This window comes from Lygodium microphyllum, chromosome 4 (assembly GCF_053477565.2).
Source record: "Lygodium microphyllum isolate KBCC chromosome 4, Lygodium_microphyllum_v1.1.10, whole genome shotgun sequence".
Taxonomy (NCBI): Eukaryota; Viridiplantae; Streptophyta; class Polypodiopsida; order Schizaeales; family Lygodiaceae; genus Lygodium; species Lygodium microphyllum.
In genome coordinates this window covers 92,586,738-92,613,360 of record NC_141138.1, presented here as the reverse complement: position 1 = coordinate 92,613,360, position 26,623 = coordinate 92,586,738, and the positions used below count along the sequence as shown (strand labels likewise).

The window sequence follows — 26,623 nt, the reverse complement described above, 5'->3', positions numbered from 1 at the left end:
TTTCTGGATCCATGTTGATTCCCTCTTTCGAGATTATATGCCCTAGATATTTGACCTCTTGTGCAAAGAATTCACATTTAGTTTTCTTCGCATAAAGGGAATGTGTTCTTAACAGTTGGAATACTAATTGTAAGTGTTCCAAATGTTCTTCTCTTGATTTACTAAAGATCAAGATATCATCCAAGAAGACTACTACAAAATGTCCTAGATAGGGCCGTAAAACACTATTCATCAGCTTCATAAAGGTAGCTGGTGCATTAGTGAGGCCAAAAGGCATCACCAAAAAATCATAATGCCCATATCTAGTACGAAATGCCGTCTTGGAAACATCTTGTGCCTTAATTCTTATTTGGTGATAACCTGATCTTAAGTCTATCTTTATGAAGAATTTTGCCCCTTGCAATTGATCAAAAAGATCTTCCATTCTGGGCATAGGAAATTTATTCTTCACCGTTATTTTATTAAGTGCTCTATAGTCAACACAAAGTCGCATAGAACCATCTTTTTTCTTTACCAATAAGATTGGTGAAGCCCAAGGTGAATTACTAGGTTGAATAAATCCTTTATCCAGGTAATCCTTAATTTGTTTTTCAACTTCTTAATGCTGTGTTTCACTTAACCTATACAGTGGTTTTGAAATTGGGTGTGTATCCTTATTTATGTCAATTGGGTGATTTATATCACCCCTATCTGGGGGAAGGCCACTTGGTAAATCAGAAGGAAACACATCTTTAAAATCATCTAACAAACTGTTCAATTCATTATTAACATTCAACTCACAAACATAAGAAAATTGTTGCTTTATATTACAGAAAGTAAAAGTATTCTGTACAGGAAGAGACCATAGCATATATACCTCACAAATTTCCTTCTTTATCAGCTTCTGAACTTCAGTAGAACACAGCAAAGGATTATCAGATACTTCATGTTCACCTTGAATGACAAAAGTCTTACCATCCCTTTCAAATTCCAGTGTATTATGATGATAGCTACGTTTTAAGGATGGTTCCAATCCCCATAGCCACTCCCTCCCTAGAGCAATATCAGCTCTTTCCATGTTCATTATTTGCAAATCAAGCTTATCTTTATATCCTTGAATCTCGATTTCCAAATTGGATACCATTGTATCCCATATTTTATTGTCTTGGCCTTGCATCATACGAACAACATATTGATGCTCAGTGTTTTGTTGGGGAAGTTTCAATTTTTTGACAAGTGCATAATTTATAAAATTATGTGTGGCAGAGTCATCAATCATGACTCTAACCCGTTTTCCAGCTATCAATCCATGTACTCTAAGTAAATCATGTAGCCCAAAAGTAGGCTGCCACATAGAAGTTGACATACAACACTTATGTTGTACATCCATGTGCATGACCTCTAAAGATTTATACTTTTCATGGCCCTTTAATTCTAAGGTCTGCACTACATGGATTTGTTTTTCTTTTCCCTTGCCCTTGTCCTTTCCTTTATCTTCCCCCTTTTTCTTTTGAGGGCAATTCCAAGCAGCATGGTTAGGGGATAGGCAATTAAAACACAATTTATCTTTTTTGGCCTTATCAAAGTCATCAGGACTTAACTTTAGCCTCATATATGGTTTCTTTTCAAAAGGTTGTTTTTTACTCTTGAAAAATGGCATTTTCCTTTTAAATTTGCCCACAAATTTTGAGGTTTCCAATTCCTTAGACTTGGGCTCCGTATCAGTGAGACTAATGAGTGTACCTGGACGCGTACTATCTTCATAAATTAATGCAAATTTAATTGCCTCTTCGAGGGTCTTAGGTAAACTCCATTTTACTTCCTTTTTACAGGCTTTATCCAATCCCCTAATGAATCCTCTTGTTTTTTGGAATTCATCAATTCCTTCCAGTTTGAGGATTATCTCACGATATTCCTCCAGATATGTCAGTAGGGGTCGTCCCTTTTGTCTGACATAATTCCAATCTTCCCAATTTCTTTCCATTTCATTTTCAGGAAGAAATTCTTTTAAAAAGACGGATTCAAATTGAGCCCAAGTTTCAAGTATTTTATTCACCTCCTTTAAAGTTCGCCACCACTTATATGCTTTGGGCCCTAAAGTTAAACTAGCCTCCAGTGCTTGGAGATGTGGTGGGGTATTTTTCAATTTATGTAAATCTTCCCATTTTTGGAGGAAATTAAAGATTGTGTCTTTATTCCTATCTTTTTCCTCCCCGTAAAATTGAGGTGGTTTCATATCCTTTAAAACTGGATTATCCCTCAATTTATGGTAAGTTTGGAGTTCCTTAGGATCTCGCATAGTCACATCTAAATCTTTCGATGAAGATGGGACATCCGAGGTTTCTATCTTATTTTTATCTCTTTCCAACAATAAAGTTAACTGAGATTTTATTTCAGTAAGTGTTTGGGTTAAAAATTCCATTTAAACCCCCTGAGTTTGCACACGAGCAGTAAGATCATCGAATTGCTCTCGCGTGGCAAAAAATTCTTCCCATTGTTCTTCTTGTATGTCTGGTTCATGGGGATCTACCATAGGTTGATCCCCCGAACTAGAACTTTCCATTACTCTTTCTTTCCCTTTTTCTGCCATTAATACACTGGAATTGGAAAGCAAAAATAAGAAATTTGCATACAAGTAAAGTACTTCCCTGATTTTTAATGGCAGATAGTGGCTGTTGATTCGGAAAGAAACTCGAAGAGTAAGAAACAAATTGTATCTTCCCGGATTAGAACAGTGAAGTAATCATGCTGAAAATCCAATTTCCTGACTTCAATTGTATATGACATTCTTCTGTCCCTCTCACAGCAGTCGCAGTCATATCCGTCTCAGGAGCAGTCGCATTTACCCGTCAGCAGCAATCGTGACAGAATCACATGTTTTTTTATGACCCACGTCTAGTACTGGCGACTCCACGCCTGATCTGGTCCCACGCCTGGTCTGGTCCTCGCGACCCTGGTCCTCACGACCCACGCTTTTCTTTTTCTTTCTCTGCCCGTAACGTAGGATGTCACATTAATGTGACGTGGCGCTTCTCCCCTTTTGTTTTCTTTGACGGCCCGTCGCGTTTTTACGGCGCCTGGTTCCAGATACTCACGCGATGTGGCGTGGCGCTTCTTCCTTTCGTTTTTCTTCACGACCCGTCGCCTGGTACTCACGCGACTTACAAAAGACTGACGGCCTGACTGGCGACTGACAACCTGACGGATTTCTGACAGTTTGACGAATGATTAACGATCTGAGACATTGAACCATAGGCTCTGATACCAATGATAGATGACGGAGAGACAGATCCACAAAAACGATGAAAAGCACGAGTATCCTCTCCTCCCAACCACGCCTAGATAAGTGCTGGCCCTCTACCCGGATTCCTTTGCCAGCCGTCAACTTCCTGAAGTCCTACTATTCCTAGACTCCCTTACTCTCTAGGCTCCCCTTAACCCCGTTCGGGCGCCCAAGAGCCCGGACGGTCATTCTCGTGCATGTTCCCCTAGATTTACCTTAATGTGACATTAAATGTCACTTTTAATGTCACATTCCATATTTATGACCTTAATGTGACATTAAATATCACTTTTAATATCACATTAATGTCACAAGAGGCTTGGGGGAGAAATAAGAAAGAAGGAAGGAAAAAAAAAGGAAGGAAAAAGAAAAAAAGAAAGTTGTAGACTTAAAGTAGAGTGGCCAAAAAGTGCCCATTTTTTCGTACTAAATCGTATGGATACGTACCATACCGTACGGATCAGTCCGTACTATGTACGGAGACAAGCCTGCCCATGTGGTAACCAAGGCTTGGAAGGGATAAAACTCTAAATCATCAACAATCGGCTCAACAAGAATGTGTGTCGTGTGGTAAAGGCCATTAGGCTATGCCTTGCCATGAGCAATCACTAAATCAATCTAAGAGTCTAAGACCTCGATTGTGCTTGCGGCGAAGAAAACTACTCGCCCCAGCTAGCAAAGCTGTTGAATGGACAACAAGTTCAACCCAAGCAAGGGGACATGATAGACATCATCCAATAAAGCAAGATTTGAACCTGTGTCGATGGGAAACCTGGCGCGACCCTAGGCCCAAATCTTGAGCGAGGAGTTGTTTCCTACGAGAACACTCTTGATTGCAAGGGCTCAGGAAATGAAAATGTCCGCTCTAGGAGTCATGTGATGGATAGCTCCATTATCCACAAGCCAAACATGTACTAAGGTGCTCGATTGTTATGAGTGATCCTCTGTCGGCACCTCATCAAGAGTCAACTCACAAATGTGAACAAAACTCGCATCCGATATATCTAAAGAGATGACGTGGGCCTCTGCAAACCGATCAAACAAACCCTCTTGAGTTGAATAATTTGCCGACTATGATAGCTGACCGATGGCAGTATGGTTTTGGCCTCACCATTGCCCCTGCTGGGGGTTGCCACCACCCTACTTCCCTTGCTGCTAGGGATTACCTGACTAGGATGCAGGGGTCTAATTCTTGGATTTTGGCTATGTGCCTCTTGTCTTAAATCAACACTCCTCATCATAATGACCAACCTTTTAACAATGTTCACAAAACCTATTCTTCTTAAGTATATTCTACCACCCAAGTTTAAGAGTAGATTGAGTGGTTCCTTGGGATTCAATAGCCCTATTTTGATTTCTATTTTGATTTGAGGTTTCTTTGCCCTTGCCTTTTCGCCCCTTTGAGAAGATGCAACAATAGCCCACTCTATCAAGGACATGTTATGAAATTGATCAAACAACCATACATAATGCAACAACAAACACTCAAACTCTTAAAATGTGGGCATTTGGGATTGTGAAATCACGTGCTGCATAAAATGAAAATACTTTCTTGGCACGTTTTTAAGAAACTAGGGTAACCTAATTGCCAAAGACTTAAGAGCCCCAGTGGTTAAAAACTCAAAGAGAAGGCGCTAATACTCAGCAAACTTGACTTTCAAGTCATCCTTGTCTGTGATTTTAAAGTTTTGGACCTCATGATCCAAATTGATGCAACGAGTCCTATCCAGAGCCACCTATCCTGAGCCACATAGCGGTCAATCAAGTGTGCCTAACGCTCGGATGCTAAGTCGAAATGCTGAAACTCAGAGTGAAACTAGATCAATAAGCCCTACATAAGCTCATTAATAGCGGACGTATTATGAGCCTTCCATAAGCAAACAATCTTGTATGGAACAACTACGTGACAATGTTGGGATTCCAACACCTGCACTAAATCCCATAGGTTCTGAGAGTCTAAGACACGCCTCATCAAATTTAACCAAGTAGTGTAGTTTGATCTATCGAAATGAGTCTCATCATTAAAAGCGTAATTGACGAATGAGAAGCTAGAACCATGAGGTGTCTGTGAATATGGATAAGGAGGATAAGATGGAGAATAAGCTGGTGGTGGAGGTAGTGAATAAGAAGGAGTAGGGGATAATGGAGGATAGGTAGAAATAGATTGCTGATGTCCAATGAGTGAGAATTGTTGCGAAGGAACCAAAACAAACATATGTCCATATGATACCGTAGATGGGGGTGCTCGGACATGATAGCCCTCTCCAAATGTCAACTAGGGCACAACATAATGATTGAATGGTCCACTAGGTAATGCCATAGAGGCAAACTACAATACCAAATGATCCACACAGAAGTATGTTTGGGATGCACTCCCAAAGGGATAACTCGAAAGTGTGTGTAAAAGGTTGAGCCTCCATCACTGCTACACCATCCGAAAACTAGTATGTAGGTCCTAAAGGGTCTATCTAAATATGCAAAACTCCCCGATGTGGTATGTCATGGATAATGTGTTGCACTTAGTGGAAGTGGAAAGGAAGATGCAACGGAACATGAGGAAGGGATGGGTAGGAGCCCAGATGGATTTGTGATGGATGTTGTTGTGGCAAACATGATAGATTCTCTTTGACCATCAAATGCATTAGATGAAGATACACCTCCTCCAAATCGACCATGAGAAATTAAATCATTTGAGGCAAAACGAAGGAATAAATACTTGAAAGTTTTTCTTTCAGCTTCTTACCTAGTTCTAAGTTCATAAAGAAATACATATCTTCCTCATTACTCAGAAACCAATGGATGTTTTAAAGAGTCCCTTCTTAACGAGCATCTCCCGATTCAAAAAAAAATACAAAATCTGTAAGAATAAAATCAGAAATAATAGGATTCATACATGGCATTAGAGAAAAGATATACTGTAAAAGTGGTGTGTGATCCAAACAAGGTTCCACTTGCAGATGGCCGATTCGTAGTGTGGAGATTCCAAAGGTCTTGCAAGATCATTAGTTTTGTGCACCAAATCTAAAGAAAAAAACTCACACTTACCTTCAATCTCCATTGAGCCCTATGCATAAGGATAAGATCATACTTAGCGGCAAAAGTCTGATATGGTCTATGGACTCCATGGTAGTCCAATAGTTCTCCATCCATGCCAGATTGGATAGAAGCAAGCTGGTAAGCCCACTCCTAATCCTTTCTATCCATGTTTGGCTGTGGAGACATGAATAGTAAATGTGTTCCAAGTCATCTGACCCTTTTGTTATTCCTGCCTCAGCGGATGAGCTTTCCAATCAAAGGCCAAGGTTTCTCAGAGAGGATCTAGCTCTAATAACATGTGAAGAAATGCCCTAAATGCAAAAAACACAAAATTGATTGTAGAATAAAGCATTGACTAATAAACACAAAACACAATTAGGGTTAGGGTTAGGGTTAAGCTAACTCAAAGAAAGTGAACACAATGAATAATAAAGTGAAGCAATATTGAATGCACAATACTCATGCAGCAAATACTACGCAATGAATATTGAACCTCGAACTCTCGTATCTTTGGAATCAAGGCAAAGGTTATGAGCTGGAGAGAGTGTTGCACTCCAAACAGATGCCAAGACGCAGCAAAGCAGCCTCTGTGTATCAAACACCAACAAACACAACCAGGGAATGGTGGATTTGATACAGACCGCAGAGTGCAGAAGAGAGAAAGACTAAAAATGCATGCACCTAAGAAGAGAGAAAAATTGGGCGACAACCACAATCAGCACGCAACTGTACAAAAGATATAGGCAACAACTGGAGGAGAGAGAAACTCAACAAATGCAGATTTTGGAGATTGCAACAGTGTCTAATTGATTGCGACAGCACCAAATGATGACGTCAGCAACAAATGCAGCAATTTGATAGTAGGCAACACTACCAGATGATGACGTCAACAGCAAACGCAGCAATCTAATGGTAGGCAATAGCACCAGAGTACCAACTGACATTGTAGGGTGAAGTCAAGCGCCAAATGGTAGCAAATGGGTGGGAAGCTCTGACCGCGATGTCCTCTGCAAATGGGGTGTTGGTAGCAAAGATACGGCTCCTAAAACCTACAAAAACGAGATTAAGGAAGAGTGGTGGGTGCATGCCTATTTACAGAAAGTTTGGGATACTCAATTTAAGGTTTTGCATGTAGGACACAATAACTCTCTTTGATCATGTTTCTTTTTAAAATAAGAAGGTTTCTTCATTAATTAAGTCTGCTTTGGAATTGTTTAAGTCCGGCTAATGCAGTTTTTGCTCAACACCTCCTGCTCCATCTCCCAGTGAGTAAAGGGATTGGCATTCAAGGTGAACCATGGCATCAATCCTCTTCACCTCATCCCAAAATTCCATGTCCTCAGCTGTGACCATGCATGACACTCGTGTAGGAGTAGAAGCCAAAGGAGAGCTCCTAAACTCATCACTAATGAATACATGTCACACTACACTGCTACACCTCCTCAAAACAACCTAGTATCAAGAAGTTGTAAGCAAAGCATGTGTCAAAGTACTTGAGGAGAATCCTTTTAGACTTCTTTGAAAATTCATAGGAAACATACTAATGGTTAAACACAAAGGTCACCATCTTACTAGCTTTGGTGATTATCTGCTCGATCCATGAAAGCTTACCAATATCCTTGAGAAGATTATGTAAATAGTGAGCTATGCAATAACAAATTGTAATGTGAGGGGTAGTTGAAAACAGCCTTCCTTCCGTAGATGGGTGGTAAATATAACTTAATTATAGAAGCAAACAATAAATACAAATCTGAAAATACAAATTTACCTACTGATCTTGGACAATGCACACCCAATTGGCCCCAAAAATGACGCCACTTTCGGTATTTCTTTAGCTTTAAAGAAGAATTTTTTGATTTACAATGGGATTCTCCCGATCCCCTTTGCAACTGACAAAGCTCCTAATTACAACATCCTTATTTATGATATATAGATTGCGATTTATCAATCTAAACTAGTCTCACCAAATGTAGTTATTAAACCTTATGACATACCCAGGGAGGTCCGACTTAAATATATGTATGTATCACATGGGTTTAACATAAGGGATTTTTTAAATACCATTTTTATACATTTTTTACATAGAGAAGGGTCCCATATAAAGTAATTACTTACTGATTAAATAGAAAAGGGTTATGTTTTATTAAGAAAAAATCCACAGATAAAGAATATTTATAAATAGGCCTTGAATGCACGTAATATAGAGGGTTTACATATAGTGCATTCCCCAAGATGACATATGAAAGATTCTTTAGACTATAGAGATTGAGAGCCTTGTCATTGTTTTTTATAGAGAGATTTTGTTTGGAAGAACTTTCAAGTGTGTAACCAAATGTATTATGGACTATGAAGCACATTGAATATATTTAAGCTTACCAAAAGTTGAGATTGTCACTACTTTCAGCAAAAGGAACCTTATCTCTTCTCCGAGGAAGAGCAAGCAACCTATCTTAGAGTGAGATAAAAAAACCTAGTGACAATAACCAAAGATTTCTAAAGGAGTTGCTCACAGAACATGCATTGATGACTAGAAAAATTGTGCAAATAAAGGCACAAAAATGTGCTCTGCATGCAACCAGTCAATAAAGTGACCATAAAAAATGTGGGTGCAGGTCATGTGATTGATGAATTTACAGAGGCTTTAGCAGACAAAGAGATCTATTCTTTGGGTGATCTTTACTCGAGGTATGTTTAGTTTCAACTTGCAATTGAAAGCACGGATATCACAACCATGAAGACTCCTTTAGGGTTAGTTCGGATGTATACTCTCCCACAGGGTACAACAAACTCAGTGGCACACATGACAACTCAGGGATTTTATACCACAATTGAAAATGCCCTTCTTGGATGATGTTCCAATCAAAGGGTGCACTGTGGATGAAAAGAATGAAGAGATGGATGCTCATGGATACAGACAGTCTGTTGCAGACCATATTGTGGATTGTGAGAGGATTTTGACACGTCTAGAAGGGGTGCATTTAACTCTTTTTGGACAAAAGTCTGTCTTTGGAGTTGAAGAGGTTTTGATTGTTGGGGCCCCTTGCTGTCCAAAGTGACCAACAAGTCTTCAATCTATTTTGCCCCTTGATTCAGGCACTTAATTGGCCTTCACCCACTTTATAGACGATGAAAATGCCCCAAATTCAATGGCTAGGTTGTCCTCCACCTGAGTTTAGCTTAAATTCACCTTCAATCCTGAAAAATCCAAGTCTTGGAGCTTCCAATTTTTGGCACGCTTCTTGAGGCGATGCAACTAAACCCTAATTTCTGTTGTAAATTAGGGTTTACAGCAAGAAATTCACAATTTCTCAGCCTCCAAGGGTCCAAATGCTGAGATCTTCGGAGCAAGGCTGTGAAATGGTTGGGAGATGAGAGAGAAAGCTGTAGAGAGAGAAAATTCAGAGTTTTGTCGCGAAGAATGACTCAAAATCAGTCAAATGCAACTGCTGCCCTGCCACAACAGCATTAAATGTTGTCCCCTATAGCTGAGACATCCAAAACAGCTGTAACCTTGTACCTAGATGCAATTGCCCAACTGGTGGAGGGTCAGAATCTGCAATCGCCTCCTCAAAACTCACTCATGGCTGGCTACAATGGCTGAAAATAGGCTAGCCATGGCTCCTCAAAGCTCTCCCTCCTTTGCTACAGCAAGAATGATCTCGTTTTTCCTCTTTTCAGCCTCTTACCAGCCTGTATGGGCAAGTTTTGCCAGATGGCAGCCTTCCCAAATGGTTTTTTGAACATTATCCATCATTAAATATTAATTGTCGGTCTTTAATTACTGAAAATTAATCTAATAATTATTTCGGTGCCCAAAAAAATAATCTAACTGACCATTAGTTAAATTGGCTAGGCATCTTCCACTCCCAAGTCTCTCTGTGCCATCTTTGACCATTAGATCGGTATTAGGTACCATTAAATGCCACATCTCTTGTGTCACCAACTGACACTTATGGCCAAATGAATGGCCTAGGCCAACAATTGACACCAGATACCACCAAATATCTGTGCAACATAACTTATAGCAACTTTTGCCTTTGACATCCCGTGATTTTTCTCGGGTCCCGAGCTCATAAATTTACTCTAACCCCAGTTGCACCTCACACGTGCAACATTTACTTAATCATGTGATTAAAAATTAATCCACATGTTAAGTGAGGTTTCAAAAATACATGTCCTCATGACAGGTAGTAGCTCTCAACTATAGCCCCAATAGCTCTACCTGTTGGCTCACCATCTTCCATGAATGCCACAACATTTTATGGCCCAACCATCTCAATGTTGTCTATCCACTTGTAGGCAAGTACATCGGCACTCTTGCCTATACCTAAAGCATCATGCGATGAAACAAAGTACATATTGCCACGAGAATATGCTACTAGCCCATGAATAGATCTCCTGCCAATGTCGCCCTATGCATCTGCAATTGATGTCACACCATGGCGCATCCAAAGCCACCTAGTATCCTCTACAACCTGCTCAACCTTGCACCTCTCCCTCTCCAAGAGAATAGTACACAACTGCTCAGATGATGGTGGTATTAAGCTAAAACATGCTTTTCAGCTGATTAGCATTCTTAAACATCCCCAAAACACACTAAATTAATGAAAAACCCTAAAATGGGAAGCAATCCAAGAGAGTTTTAGTGGTCCCCCAAAAACCCTAATTCTTTGGAGCACTCTTCAACATCTATAAATGGACAAGCTGCCCCCATTCAACCTTATTCCCGTCTGCGCAAGTTTCACATCCTTGAGTGCAAATTTCAACCATCAGTCTATACACATGTGGCTGTCAAGCCCCAGACACTACTACCACACCTTCTACTGTTGTGTTTACTCCTTTAGTGTGTAGAGGCGACAGGTGTTTGCCCATCTCCATCATCAAGCGATAGCTTCTCCACACCAAGCAATAGCTACCCACCCTCTTCGTCATCTATCCAGCTTGCATTTGGTGCTCCAAGTTCTCCTTAGACCTGCATTTGCTGCATCCTCTCCATCCTACACTCCCATTGGTGGTCACAAACTTGGGATCCGTCTCCGATGGACGTCACTCTCCAACACATTGCTCTGCCCTTGAGTATATGTACACTCTTACATTCATTTGCAGTATTCATTCACTTCAGAGTTGCGTTCTTCTTTCCCTTCTTCTATTTGTGTTTGAGTTTTGCGTTTAGGATTTGAGTTCTGAGTTTTGAGTTTAGGGTTTGAGTTTTGTTTTCCGTGTTTGTCTCTTTGTGTTTCTGTCGTGATCCTACACTCTGTGTTTGCTTCGTACAAACCCTAGCAGTTTTCTTCACATGGTATCAGAGCCAGTGCTCTTATAAAGAGTATCCTGTGGATATTGTGGAGAGCTAGTATTTGTGCAAGGCACACAATACGACTCATAACCAAATCACAATGTCACGGACACCTTCTTCTCCAATTCCCATGATGTCCTATTAGGCTTCTTCGTCACTGCAGACCCTGAGACGGCGTTATGGACTCCATGAGGAGGACGACACTTTAATTTCACCTTCACGTTCCTTTTCTACTCCTATTCCAAATTTCACTAACATGACTGAGGAGGACTTTGAGGAGTACTATCGCAACAACTACAGTAATGTTTACACCCCTCCTACAAGCTTTACTACCACATTCAGACTGGTTGGTGAGGCTAGCCACCTCTCCAATTATGGAGGACATGCATGTTAAAATGCATGGATCTAGAACATGGCTATGGAGGTTGAAAGAGGAAGAGTGAGCTCATGAGGACATGGACATTAAGACTGACTATCACACAAGTGATTTAGGTTCCAAGATTAAGACTTGGACTCATAAACATAATATTGTGTGTTGACAATGGCACAGACACTTTGCTGGAAGGACAAAAGTACTATGACATTGCATTCAAAAAGAGAGCAAGTACAATGCTTTATAGGGATAGACTGGGTTGCACTTTCCACCATTGTGCATATGGGATTATGCATCCTGAGCCCACACTGCTCCATACAAAGAGGCTAAGCTGGGTGTGATTGCCAATATCTCAACACCCCTCCTCAATCACAACCAGAGAAGTACAAAGTGTGTAGAGGCTTTAGTGAGCAACCACCTGCAAAGTGAGGGCACACCACAAACATAGTAAACACCAGAGGTTGTCGCAAAAAAGGCCAAGTGTGGGTACCAAAGACATGGTGGACATACAGAGGCTGTAACAAGGGCCTCACAAAGTATACAGAGGCTATAACAAGGGCCTCACAAAGTGTGCAGAGGCTATAGTACAAGGTTGCATGAGGAGTTTACAAGCTTATGTCAAAAGCATTAGGGCTAGACAATACAAGGCTAAAAAAGTCTATCAGAATAGGAATAGAAGGACTGATAAGGCTTGTCCTTCTCCTGGTGGTCTTCTACTGATTCTTCTTTTGCTCCATGGTCTTCTTCTTCTTTAACAGCAGCTAGATAGGCCTTTTGAGACCTCTTCCCAGCATGACAGAATTTCTCTGTGAGCCCAATCTTTTTGCAGAAGTCACATACCAGCTAATCTTTCTTGCCCTTATACATGTTACCGACACATAACATTTGTTCATCTTTAGAGGTGCTTGGTTCTTCTTTGGATTTTATATTATTTTCTTCTTCTAGTAAGGAGGCCTTAATGTCAACCAATTTAGGACTAGGCATGTTGATTAATGTAGTTGAAGTCAGAAGGCAGGCTTTTTAACAACACACCAATACAAATATCTTCATCCATCTTGAGATTTATCCCTGCAAGCTGGGTTAAGAGACTTTCCATGTAGTTCAAATGAGATGCTAGGGATGTATTAGGTTTCATGTCAAGTTGAAAGAATTCAATCGGGGCTTTTTTTCTTGTCCATTAGTAATGGCCCATAGGCCCTTCTTCATTAGGATGAGTTTGATGCGGGTTTGCCAAGTGTGAAACCCGACTCCATTGAATCGAACAGTTGGACAGTCTTTGCCCATGTTGGAGTGGCAGAGTCAACAGAAAATCAACTCCAAAATTATCAAATTTGAGGAACAGAAGAGTTGATTGAGATGTGTCAAAAGACACAAGTGCTAAGAGCACTAAATGAGTGTCGATGGACACTATGTTTCTTCCTTGAGTCTTCCAAATCTGCAAAATCCTTCGAGTTCTTCCAAATCCAAATATTTCCCTCCTTGATTTGATGTTGGGACCTTCAGATCTGAGTGACAGAACCTTCAATGTGTTGGAATCATTAAGTAGATGAAGTTAAAAAAAAGCTTCACTGAAAATGAGCTATGGCAAATTAGGGTTTTCAGGACAAAGGTCTGATTTTTTGGTTGGGGCAGCTCATAGAGATGATCATTTGGGAAGCCCTCTTAGTGGAAGGTAGCCTAGGTATGAAGCTCCAGTTGCTCCATGATCTCGACTAGAATCACGACTTGCACGATGTGCGCCATCAATACGAACAAGAACAAGCGCAAATAGGGCAGTGATGGTGAATTTCAGCAATGCTGGAAGTATACTCAACCAATGTCAGCAACTAAAGTGCCATAGACAAGCTTTGGAAGTAGGAGAACAATTCTCCAAAATGACTCAATGAGATATGGCCTGATTTGAGGGATATGAAAGCTCCAAGCAAGGTAGGTACAGGCTGGCTATGGCTGCCAAGAAAGGTCAAGTGGAGATAGAGGTGGAAGATGAAAACTTTAGCTGAGCAATGATGAAGAGGAGCTAGAAGAGCAAAGAAGGAAGCTGAGATGAGCTAGGCCATGCCGAATTGGGCTCTAATACCATGTTAAAATGCATAGATCTAGGACATGGCTATGGAGGTTGAAAGAGGGAGAGTGAGCTCATGAGGACATAGACATTAAGACGAACACTCACACAAGTGAATTAGGTTCCAAGGTTGAGACTTGGACTCATAAACTAATTATTGTGTGTTGACAATGACACAGACACTTTGCTGGAAGGACAAAAGTACTATGACATTGCATTCAAAAAGAGAGCAAGTACAATGCTTTATAGGGATAGATTGGGTTGCAGTTTCCACCACTCTGCATATGGGATTTTACATCCTGAGCCCACACTGCTCCATACAAAGAGGCTAAGCTGGGTGTGATTGCCAATATCTCAACAATACGGCATTTGCAGCGTCAGGCGATCCATCTTCATCATTTCAACCAGGTCCAGTGTCAGATTTGTACAACCCTTTTGAGTTGAATGAATCAAAACCCTCGCATGTTTCCTCTTTTGAGGTGCAGGATCCGGATGGCCTTGCGCATGTGAACTTTAATTAAGGGGGCTCACGAAGCAGACAGAATTCAGGTACATCTACAGCTTCTGTTTCATTTGAGCATGTAACACACACCTCCACCCTTGATCACCTCTCTTCATTCTATCAAAATCTCCGATTACACTCAACATCCGCTTCACACACACTAAAAGTTGGATCTTCCATCTCCGCTCCTAGCACCTTCTCCTTCTCTACCCCATTCTCTACCTCTACCCCATTCTCTATCTCTTTGCACCATGATACTTCGTTAGGAGGATGCCACCCTTTAACACAAAGCCTCTCACCCAAATTCACCTCTCACATGACCACTCAGATGCAGGGGATTCCATCCTCCGCTTATGGTGCATCATCCCACTTACCTTGGGTTACACCTACACAGGGATTTCCACCTTCTGCTCCATGTGTTCCCTTCCCACCTCCACCATGGGCTACTCATACAACTACCATGCCCATGCCTAGTCAATCCATCCCTACCTATGGATCCACCTTGCACACTACCCGAATGCTTGGTGGGCCCTCTGGGGCCCATTCCCAAGTGCACTCCCCTCCCCCATCTTACCCCCATTACACCTTTTCACACTACCCATCTCCGAGCACTACCACTTCTATTGCAACGGCCAAGCATGCCTTCATGGATAAGACTCATTTTAACGGGTCGAATTTCATGCAACAAGTGCTTGAGTCTTAGGGTCTTTGGGACCTCGTCATTGGTCTAGAGCCTATGCTGAACCCTTGACTAGCTCACCCTGACTATATCCATCAATGGAGAGTCCGCAATGCCACAGCCAATGTTGAGCTGATGCAAGGATTTCTTTCTAAGTTTCACTCTCAATTAGAGCACTTCCCGCTCGCGTCAGAGCATTCGAGTCACCTTCTTGACCACTATGCGGCCCAAGATCGTACTCGGCACATAGATCTCAACTTTGAGCTTCAAGAGCTCTCTATTAAGGAAGGGGATGATCTGAAAGTCAACCAAGCTGAATACAGGCGGTTACTCGCCGAGTTTGCCACTATTGGCTCTCCAAAGTCAGACGACGATCAGGTTACATTCTTCTTAAATAAGTTGCTTGAAAAATACTTCAATTTCATTCAGCACATCATTTCACAACCTCGATTGCCAACCTTCTATGAGTTTGAATGCCAGTTCTTGCATTATTCGAGGCTGCATGATCAAGTCCACAAGAAATCACCATCACAGCCTTATTCAAAGAGCAGAGGGGATTGGTTGCCTCTTCGAGAGAGAGAGAAAACCAACACTGACAAGAACTCGCAAGATGTGAAGGCAAGCCAATCAAAGGGTGACTCCTCTTTCTCAGATGGAGCCAAAGAATCTAGACCTATCTAGCAGCAACCCTAAGAAAAACTAGCTTTGCACACACTGCTAGAGAGCAGGCCATGTGGACGAGGAGTGTCGCTCCAAGGTCCAAGGTCTTCCACCTAAAAAGCCTCAACAGGCCACTATGACTGGACAATCCAGTGGGGCTACGCCTTCCGTTGCTGCTTCATCTGCTCCTTTAGCACCCGTTGTTGCTACTGGACATGTGGCTTGCGCTCAGCCTCAGCAGACAGTCTCTTTCACTACCCCTAAGGGACTAGCTGATTGGTCTGCAAGTCCTAATCCTATTGCATTTCATGCATCCATCTTACCTTCTTCTCCAGCTCGTCAGGCATTCCCTTGGCAGAGCCTTGCTACTGAACGTACGCGATGGTAGACACCTTCTTAGACTAGCATGTCTCTAGGTCCTTTAGGATACCCTAGGTCAATCTAGCATCCATTTTTCGCACTCTGAGAGTCGAGCCCATAGGATTCATTGTCCTTAGCTTTTCCATTCTTACGTCTTCCATTGCATTTACTCACACACGTACACATTCATTGCATTGTCTTTTTAGTTAGATTTTCTCTCTGTTAGTTATGTTTTGCTTTAAAGCATCTCACCACTGACCTCTGTGTTTGCAGATTCTCATCTCTTTTGCAGGGTTTAGTATTTCAGTGTAGGGCTAACTTGCAAATTGCCTTGGTCCTACCTCGGCTAGAGACATGGAAATGCGCACCGTTTCTTTCATGGTTTCATCATCCTAAGAGTGCTTGCTCTTCTTCTAGCATGGCGATTTCCCCTCCCGAGACAGATCATGCAACATCTCTCTCGATGCTATCATGGCAGTGACTTCTACCCTGCTCTTCTAGCAGGATGCTTCATCCACTTCATCTTCATCGCCTTCTTCCATTCCTTATGGTTCTCAACACCACACGAAGACCGACATCAAGCTTCTCTTCCTTCTTCGGCATCTACATCCATGTTGAGAGGGGGTTCCTACCCTTCTTGGTATTCTACAAGCTTTAACACTTTGTCTTCGACATCCGCTTCTCCCCCCTGTTGTACCTTCCCCTTTGCACTGCATGAGTTCATCATCTTTATACTAGGGTTCTTAGGCAAGTGAACAATTTTCCCACGAGGAACACTGTCCAAGCTGCATGAGCATTCTTTAGCATGTAGCATACTTTGCATCTCATTGTGCAAAGCACCACTTGAGCAGATCCTAAGCTATTTCCACTGGCGGTTTTTACACCACACCACTATACTACCTCATCATATTTTCCCTCGTCGTCGACACCCTTGAGTGGATGGGTAAGCTTGTATTGTTTTGTGATGTGTTGGGTAAACCCTCCTTAGTCCCGTCTTCTAGATCACTGTTACTCAATCGGCCGCATCCCATAAAATTTAACTCTGACTTTCTTTTTTCTTCTTTTTTTAAGTTCAATGTGGTTCCATCCGTCTTTATAGGGCTTGGTAGGCCACTGGGCAACCGACGTGCACCCTTTGTCCGATACCTTATTCTCTCTAGGGTGACTACTTGGACTCCCTTGGTACGATAACCATCGCCTCTGTAGTCTTGGTAGGCCATTGGGCAGCCGATGTGTACCCTTTGTCCAATGCCCTGACTGCTTTGGGGTGGGACGTCTTGGGGTAAGTACAAATCAAAGTGGCTGTCCTACCCTTTCGGCTCCTTTTTAGGCCAGAGAGGGGGTGTTGAGCTAAAACATGCTTTCCAGCTGATTAGCATTCTTAAATAGCCCCAAAACACACTTAATTAATGAAAAACCCTAAATCGGGAAGTGGTTCGAGAGAGTTTCAATGGTCCCCCAAAAACCCCAATTCTTTGGGGCACCCTTCAACATCTATAAATAGACAGGCTAACCTCATTCAACCTTATTCCCGTCTATGCAGGTTTCACATCCTTGAGTCCAAATTTCAACCATCAATCCACACACACGTGGTTGTCCAGCCCCAAACACTATTGCCACACCTTCTACTGTTGTGTTTACTCCTCCAGGTGTATAGGCGACAACTGACAACCCACCTCCATCATCAGGCAACAGCTTCCTCTATCAAGCGAGAGCTTCTTCACACCCTCTTCGTCATCTGTCCAACTTGCGTTTGGTGCTCCAAGTCCTTTTGAGACCTGCGTTTGCTGCATCCTCTCTATCCTACACTCCGACTGGTGGTCACAAACTTGGGATCCGTCTCCGGTGGACGTCACTCTCCGACACACTGCTCTGCCCTTGAGTATCTGTACACTCTTACATTTATTTGCAGTATGCATTCACTTCAGAGTTGTGTTCTTCTTTCCCTTCTTCTGTTTGTGTTTGAGTTTCTGTGTTGGAGTTTTGAGTTTTGCCTTTAGGGTTTGAGTTTTGAGTTTTGAGTTTTGAGTTTGAGTTTTGCTTTCTGTGTCTGTCTCTTTGTGTTTTTGTCATGGTTATACACTCTGTGTTTCCTCAATGAAAACCCTAGTAGTTTTCTTCACAGGTGGTGTGTACAAGGGGCCATATTCAACAACCTTCTTTAGCATTTCCTTGAAGAAACCCGACCTAATCGATGATTGAACACAATGCACATCATGATTCATCAATAATCATACATGGAGTATTGCATTATGCATAGTACATACATATTACAAACTTCAAAGATTGAAATCATGATTAAAGATTTACAATTAAAATTTATTCAAATTTCCATATATAAATAAACAATGAAGTTTTGACTATTTATTATTTCTCAAAATTTACCTCGCAGTATAAAAGGCAATGTGATCCACATAGAAGTAGCGAGCGACGGTAGCATCAATCTCCTCCTTCGGATCCCATGAAGCCTGAAGGTATTTTGTCGTTGTATGCAAGATGCATCAAAAGTCGATGCACTGATCTCGTACATACTCTAATTGTCACTGATCCATGAGCACTAGTGGAAATAGATGTTGTGGCATTAGGAGTAGATGCTACTCTAGATGCTTATGGAATAGGTGTGGCAAGATTAACAACCAAATGTTGCCTTGAATGTGCCAAGGCATCTTGATCTGCTGCACACACCTTGAGCTCTCACCTCTTCTTAGGCGGCAATCATGTGCAAAAGCGCACCTCTTTTTCTTCCTCTTCCAAGAAATGGGCATATGCCATACACCTTATGAGCTCCACTTGTGCAACCCTAAGAACATAGCTTGCACGTCCATCAATGTGCTTCCCCACCATAAGCAGTGCATTCTGCGTTCACTTCATCCCACCATGACCAAGCCCAACCTTGAAGTTGAGTCTCGACTCTTGAGACACGAGAGAGAGAGAGAGAGAGAAAGAAGAAAGAAAGTTATATTAACGTCTACAACAGGCCAAGTTGGCCTATGAGACCAAAATGTTGCATACAAAATGTCCGGGAGGTTTCAAAAGTCCCAGTGAAGCTAACATTTATGCTATGTTGAACTAAATTGAGTAGGTACAAAATGATATCTAGACTAGATACAATCTAGAGGTACTCCCATTGCAGTGTGGAACTGCTCCTGGGGTGTTCATCCTAGGATGTCCCGCATGGGTCGGTCTAGCATGGAGAGACTAAAGCGGCGGGGCAGGGCCCTCCGATGGCGGCGTAGTATTCCTTGTATCTTCGACGTGTGTCTTCTGCGGGGACGGGGGCCGGCGGGGCGTGGGCGCCAGGCTTTGCCTCTCGCTGTGGCTATTTCTAAGGTGGTCCCCCGAGGTCGGGAGGCCGGTTGGGCTGGTGGGGGCTCGGTGGTGGGGAGGGTAGCTGGTATTTGGTAGAATTCGTTGAGTGTGCGTTGGTTGGTGGCTCCTTGTCTTTGCTCCGTGGTTCGTAGAAGGTGGTCTCTGTGGCGTCGTATTTCCAGTAGAAAGAGCCCCAGGCATCTCTGATCTTTGAATTCCATCACCTTGGAGAGTGGTCCGAATCCTTCGCTGAATAGGCAGTGGAAGCATCCGCGGATTTCGTAGTACCCTGGGCATCTACAGATATAGTGTTCCTTTGTCTCTAGCTCGAGATGGCAGAGCTGACAAATTCCTCTTCTGGGGGGAGGGGGTTGGCCCCGTATCTGCCCGTTTTGACCCGTAGTTGGTGTGAGGACGTGCGGATCTGTCCGATGGCACTTCTGACCCCGTGAGACAGGTGTGTGTCCAGGTAGCTTGGGCGGGTGATGAAGCCATCCGGGGAGATGTGCAGGAAGTGCTCTCGGTAGAAAGCCTTCTTGGTTCCTAGTTCCGACGTGGGGGTCACCCATGTCCTGGCTGTGTCTGTCTGGACTATATCCCTTCTAATGATGCGATTCACCTCCTCTCGGCTGAGCTCCAGGTGTGGGCAGTCTAGGCTGTAGTGTAGTGGGGGGAGGTGGTCCATGTGCAGGCCATGGAGCTGTAGCCAGGTCTCTGTTCGGGCATACCAGCACTCAGTGTCCCCTTGTGTTGCTAGCTGTTTGGATGACTTCAGGGCGAGTCTGGGGTACCGGTGCCGAGGCAAGTCCCATATTTGGCGCAAGAAGGTCACGATCTGGAAGAGGGCCTCAACCACGAGGGGCGGTGCCCCCAGCTCTGCGCGGATGATCTCGTGTGGTACGGAGGGCTTGCTTCGGATCATCCGTGAGATCATAAGTATTAAGGGTCTCTCCATCTGCTCCCATCCCTCATAGGTGGCCTCCTCCTTAGGCAGTGGCTGATCCTGTGGGGCCCTCTGCGTGTGGTAGAGACTGGACCCCCATATGGGAGCCCCGTACAGGAGGGCTGGTGTGACCAAGGTGTCAAAAAGCCAGAGCTTTGTCCGGGGTTCCTGGAACTGTATGCGGGCACATTGGTTCTCCATTGACCCGAGGGCTGCATAGCCTCGGGTTAGTCTATCTTCTGCGGCTTTTCTCAAGGTAAATCTCGGTCCAGAGAATGTAATCCCCAGATAGACGTATCTTGGGACCACGTCCACGGTCTCTCTGCCGTATGTGAAGGGGGGTACCGACCGTCGGAGCCATTGGGTTCACGTGTTGAACACCATGACCTTGGTTTTCCCCAGGTTCACAGTTAGGTCTTTGTCTTGGCAGAAGGCCTGTAGTGCGTCCAATTGGCGCTGTAGCCCTTCAGGTGTGCTGGAGATGAGAACTATGTCGTCCGCGTATAGTAAGATGGGTATCAGTGTCCCTCCTAGGCTCGATCCCTCCTCGCCCAATCTATCTATGTACTCTGAGATCTATTCAATGTAGAGGCCAAATAGGGTGGGTGAGAGTGGGCATCCCTGCTTGACTCCGATGGTGCTGGTTATCTCCTTTGACAGCCCTCCTGGTGCCCGAACTCGGCCCGTTACCGATTCGTATAGTGCCAGTATCCCCCATCGCATTTCGGTTGGTACCTCCAGTTCCTATAGTCTCTGCATGAGCCTCGCTCGTGGGACTGTGTCAAAGGCCTTGCAGAAGTCCACGAAGCAGCAGTACACCCGTCTTCCATGTGCTCTACCCTCCTCTATGATGGCTCTCAGTGTGAGGATATGGTCAAGGGTGCAGAACCCCCTCCTAAACCCTGCTTGTCCTGCCGCCCGATGTTGGTGTTGCTCTGCCCACTTGCTCAGCTTGTGGTCCAGTATGGATCCATAGAGCTTGGCTAATACATGGCCAACCATGACTGTTCGGTAGTTCGTGGGAACCATGGGGTCTCCGGCCTTCAGGATAGATATTATGGTGTTGGTTGACCAGCTGGCAAGGAAGCCTTCACATAGGGCTCTGTTGAACATGTGTGCTAGGAGAGGTGCCAGTATGTCTCTGGCATGGGTCAAATGCTCTGCTACCAAGCCTTCGTGGTCTTGGGCACGGCCATTTTGGAGTCTATCAATGGCGTCCCGAACCCGCCCCATGCTGAAGAATGTGGATGATCCGGGTCTGCTCCTTGGGGGCCGGGGTAGCTGGGGCTGCTTGGGTACTTGGTATAGTGAGGTTGCATATGCATGCCAAGTGTCCAGGGAGGTGATGGGCGTCTGGGCTCGGGGTTCCTGAAATGCCTTCCATGCCTCTTTGTTATCCTGTCCTATGAATAGCTGGTAGAATTCGTGTTCCACTTTGGAGAGGTAGACTCGTTTCTTCCGTCGCACTAGACGACGGAAGATCAAGCGTGCCGTTTATGCGTGTGTACTCCCCGTGCTTCGTCCTATTGAAGACGGAGCCGGGTTTCCCTGCACTCTGCGTCGTACCAGCTATTCTGTGGGACATTCTTGTTCGGAGGGGTGGAGTGGGGGGATGTGTGGGGGAAGTATTCGGCAGTCGAGGTGTGTAGTGTGTCCGCCAACTGTGCTATAACCTCCTCGAGGGGTGCGTGGGGGTCCATTTCCTACAGGCTCCAGTAGAGATGGTCGGAGTATGCGCTCACAGTTAGCCTGGTAAAGTGGTACCTGGGGAATCTTGGGGGGTTGCTTGCTGGGGGGGGGGGTTAGGTCATACCGGCAGGTTATGTCAAATTGCAGGTAGGCATGGTCAGCAGCCACTGCGAGTGGGCGAGGTGATATTTTAAAGGACTGGATGTCGGGGATAAGTGATAGAGAGCCGAGGATATAGTCCACTGTGCTTGCTCTCAGTTTCTGTGTGGGTGCTCCATGTGCCCCCCATCCGATGCAATTGGCCGCGTGCTTGTGTGGAAAGCATGTGAGGGCATCCGACCCGGGCCATCTGTCGAGACCATTGAGGATGGCTAGTCTGTGTGCCCCCCCTAACGCTGTCAAGTGTTTTTCTGAAAACTGAAAAGCCCTAGTCAAATTGTAGTTAGGTTTGATTTTTGCTAGCTTAGTTATTTACGTGACAGTTTGTTTTGTTCTTTCGTAGTTGGATTTCTTGTGTTTGTTTAATCTAGGTTTTGTTTCTGTCATTTTGTTTGATTTGTTGAGTGTGAAACTTGATAGCCTTGGTCGAGCTTGGTATTTTTTTGAACAGGATAAAGTTGGAATTTGCTATTAGCTACCGAACATTGCGGAGCTAGGTATGTATTCTTGTTGAGACTCATGCACATCACAGGGATTATGGATTCACAAGCACTTCACGTTGCACTTGTTGATGCACTACACTCGGGGGTCGTCTCTTGTTCCTATCAAATACTTCCATGCCATGGGTTGGGGATTATGCACTCTTGCACCATCATTGAGCACTAGCACGGCATGAGGTCCGCTGCAACTATATGCAGTAAATCTTAGATGCACGCGCACATGAGAGAGTACCTGTCATTGAGCACGCACATTTCTTGCACGCACCATTTGGGATGTTCATCACAAAGTTAGGAACCTCTGGTTGAGTGAGTAAGGAGGTTGGGTGAGTTAGAGGGTCGTGAAGGACGCCACTAATTGTGAGATGGGTTGTTCTTATCTCGTCAACATCTTGAGAACCATCTTTTCTAGAGTGATTGTGAGATTTTGGATGGGTGGAGCGGAGTATATCATATCTTATTTATGAGAGTTGAGAGGTGAGGATAAGGATTTAAATAATCAAGGAACTTTGTTGCATTTTGCATAACGCACGATCACATCTAGATAGGCTAGGCACAATTCTTCCAATGCATCCATATTTTTGCGTGTAGCATCGATTGATTGGTTGCATATCATGGATCCAACATTGCATATTTTTCCAAATCATGAATGATTGGGCACGGAGTTCTCTTTCATAGCATATTCTTGTTAGGGCACACAGCATTAAAAAAACAGGTTCATATCTAGAGAATATTTATTTTGAAGACTCAAGGATCAAAGGAAAAGATCATACGTTTTACATCGTCAGCGAGTATTTCTTGAAGAAAAAGAGGACATGTGTGTTGAAAGTGTATGCAATCACAAGAACAGTAGGCCAAGGAAGGGAATAAGTCGTCCAAGTTAAAAGATGGAGAAAAATGATGAAATTTACGAATATCGAAATTTTTGCTCGATTTTGATGGATTTTCGTAATTCTGCCCGCGTTGGCTTATCGATCAGATGCGTTCCGATCTTTTTAAGTACCCGAATGTCTATATTCGGATCTCAAATGACGAAGTTATGATCCAAACAAGTTACAAACAGGCATAAAGCAGAAAAAACGAAAATAGTGAAAAGCAGTAGAAAAGCAAAAGCCAAAAGCTGAAAGCAAAAAGCCTAATGTGTGTGAGTGTGGATAAAAAACTATATAAGGAGAGGAGATTGGAGAGTTAAGGGCCTTCCCCCTCTTGTACAATTGTATTATGTGAGAGAGGAGAGAGGAGGATCGCATACTAGAGTGAGCTCTTGTCATGCTAATTTGGAAGTTGGAGCTTTTGGGTGTCAAAGCGCCGAGCACCGGCTCAAGGTTGTTAAGGTACGAGAATATATTTATCTTGGTTTGTTTTCGAAGTATTGGTATTCTCATTGTGTAGTTGTGTGATGCTCTATCCGCATACGAGTTTTGAATTTTTTTTATCTATAAGAGGCATTGTGTATTATCTTGTTTTCGTGTGTGGTTCGTGGTGTATTGTCGAATATTTGAATTTTTCGAGTTATGTTGTGCATCCCACAAAGTCAATTACCCCAACCGGCACTCCTTAATGTCTCGTTATCGGGTTGTGAGTGAGGCTTGCTCTCGATCACCGCTCGCGTAACAACGCCAGTAGGTGTTCACCATATTCGGTGCATTCAGCTGTGTCCTGTGATGCCCGGTTGAGTCCTATCTCCTGCGGTGCGATCTCTTTGTACATGTGGTCTTCGCTCTCGAAGAAGGGGGTCTGCCTCTGTGCTGTGCATGCGTTGAAGTCTCCGGCCAACATGACATCCCCCAAGCTGGAGTAGTGCATGATATCTTCGTACAGTGGTAGGTATGGTGACTCGCCCTTTGGTGGTGCGTATGGGGAGTGTGCTGGTGGGAAATAGCACACCGCCATGTATATGTCTCGGGGGCGTTCTGTGTGTATCCGGATCCACATGAACCGGGCTTCCTCATCTTTCCGCATGAATTGCACCATGGGCTGTAACTCCTCCCTGTACAACACAACCACCCCTCCGGACCCTCTGGTCCCTCCTTTTGTTCGGGCTCTAGGGCGGCATGCCGTCTCCCATCTATATCCCCTCACTTCTGGTAAGTAGGTGCCTGGGCTTTGGTGGGTTTCTGTGTAGAGGACGATGTCCTTGCCGCTGAAAGTCTCCTGGAATAATCCTGCATCTATTTTCATAGCTCCGATGCAGTTCCACACTGCAAACCTCAGGTGGGTCTCATAGGCCGCGCCCCGTCATTGGCGTTTATCTGTGATGATGACATGACCATCTCTGTATACTGCCCATTTTCCAGCTTTGCGAGCCTCCAGGATCTGTGGCATGCATTCTTTACAGTGTGCCACCTGTGCGGGTGTGAGGTCATCCTCCAGGTAGACTTTTTCTCCTTTTAGAGCTGTCCTTTTAGAGAGGAAGGCTCGTCTGGATTCTAAGTTGGCAAATTTGAGAATAAGAGGCCTTCCCTTGGTGAGATCTTTCCCTACGCGCCATGCATTCTCCACTACTTGAGGGTCCTCTACTCCCAGCTTTTCACATATCTGCTTGGTGTCTGCCAGGGGGCTATCCCCTTCCTTCCATCCAACCACCCGGATGTGGAGCGCTCTAAGCTTTCTCCTTTTCTCCTCCTCTAGTGCTGCATTCACAAACTCCTCCTTCTTTGTTGGTGACTTCTTGGCTACCTCAATCCATTTGGAGTTCTCGGCCACTTCGGCTTGTGCTTGTTTCACTATATTCGCCCATGTGTTGAGCTCCTTTGTTACTTGTGTCTTTAGCTCGTTGATCTCGGTTTGCACCTTGGTGGGCGTTGTTTCGGTGATTTCTCCTTCCTCCTTCTTGAGTAGGTCCAGCTGGTTTCTATATTCATCGAGCTCGTGCCTCAGTTCTTCGATCACCCTATTTCTCTCCTGGAGGGACGTTTCAATGTCCACCTTCCAGGAGGTGAAGTGTGATGTGATCTCGGCATAGATTTCGTTCTTCCATTCTTGTACTTTCGTGCTTATTTCCTCCTTGATTTGGTGTGCCGTTTCCGCGCACATTGCTGCCATGATTTCCTTGATGTTGCTGATGTCTTGGTCATGCGCCTTGCATACATCTCGGAGGGCCTCCGTGCCTTTCCTTGTGTGGTAGTCTGTCACCTTGTCAATGCTGCTCCAAATCGCTGAGTATTTCTCATTTTTCTCCCCTCTTTTGTGGTTGCCTCATGACGGGGATGTCTTGTTCGAGCCCATCCCTTCCTCAGGGGATGTGTGCATCTGGCCTCATTGTGGTGGCGGATGCGTGATGGGCGGTGGTGGGAGGTGGCGGAAAAGTCGGGTATTGACGTGCCGAGTCCGGGGCGTGAGGGAGGCCTGTAGCAGGGCGGGGGGGGGGGGGGGGGGGAGAGGAGGGATGGCGACTGCTCGGACGAGGAGCGTGGACACGTGGAGAGGGGGCGTCCGATTGTGCGGGGACTCGGACGAGGGGCGTTCGGGGCAGTGTCCGAGTCGGACGAGGGCGGGGACTCGGACAAGGGACGTCTGGTTGTGGGGACTCGAACAAGGGGTTTAGTCCACATGGCAGAGTCGGACGAGAGGGCATCCGATTGTGAGTGGACTCGGACGAGGAGTGTCAGGGATTTGGACGAGCGGTTGGTCCGAGTGGGCATCGATGGCGTGATGGCAGAAGCAGGAGAGAGAAACTTTGAATGTGTGTGTGTGCTCAAGCCTCACTGCTAGCTGCTTGCCCTGGTTGAGCTAAGATGAGAGAGAGAGAGAGAGAGAAAGAGAGAGAGAGAGTGTGTGTGTGTGTATCGGATGT

General features: G+C 44.3%; 1 protein-coding gene and 1 pseudogene across 2 annotated transcripts in view; both read right to left on the bottom strand.

Moving 5' to 3' along the window:
• Positions 1–26,623, bottom strand: part of EMB25 (DEAD/DEAH box helicase) — a 213,783-nt gene that overhangs the window by 125,442 nt on the left and 61,718 nt on the right. The gene's annotated exons all lie outside the window — the stretch shown is intronic.
• Positions 19,371–20,830, bottom strand: LOC148037321 (uncharacterized; annotated as a pseudogene).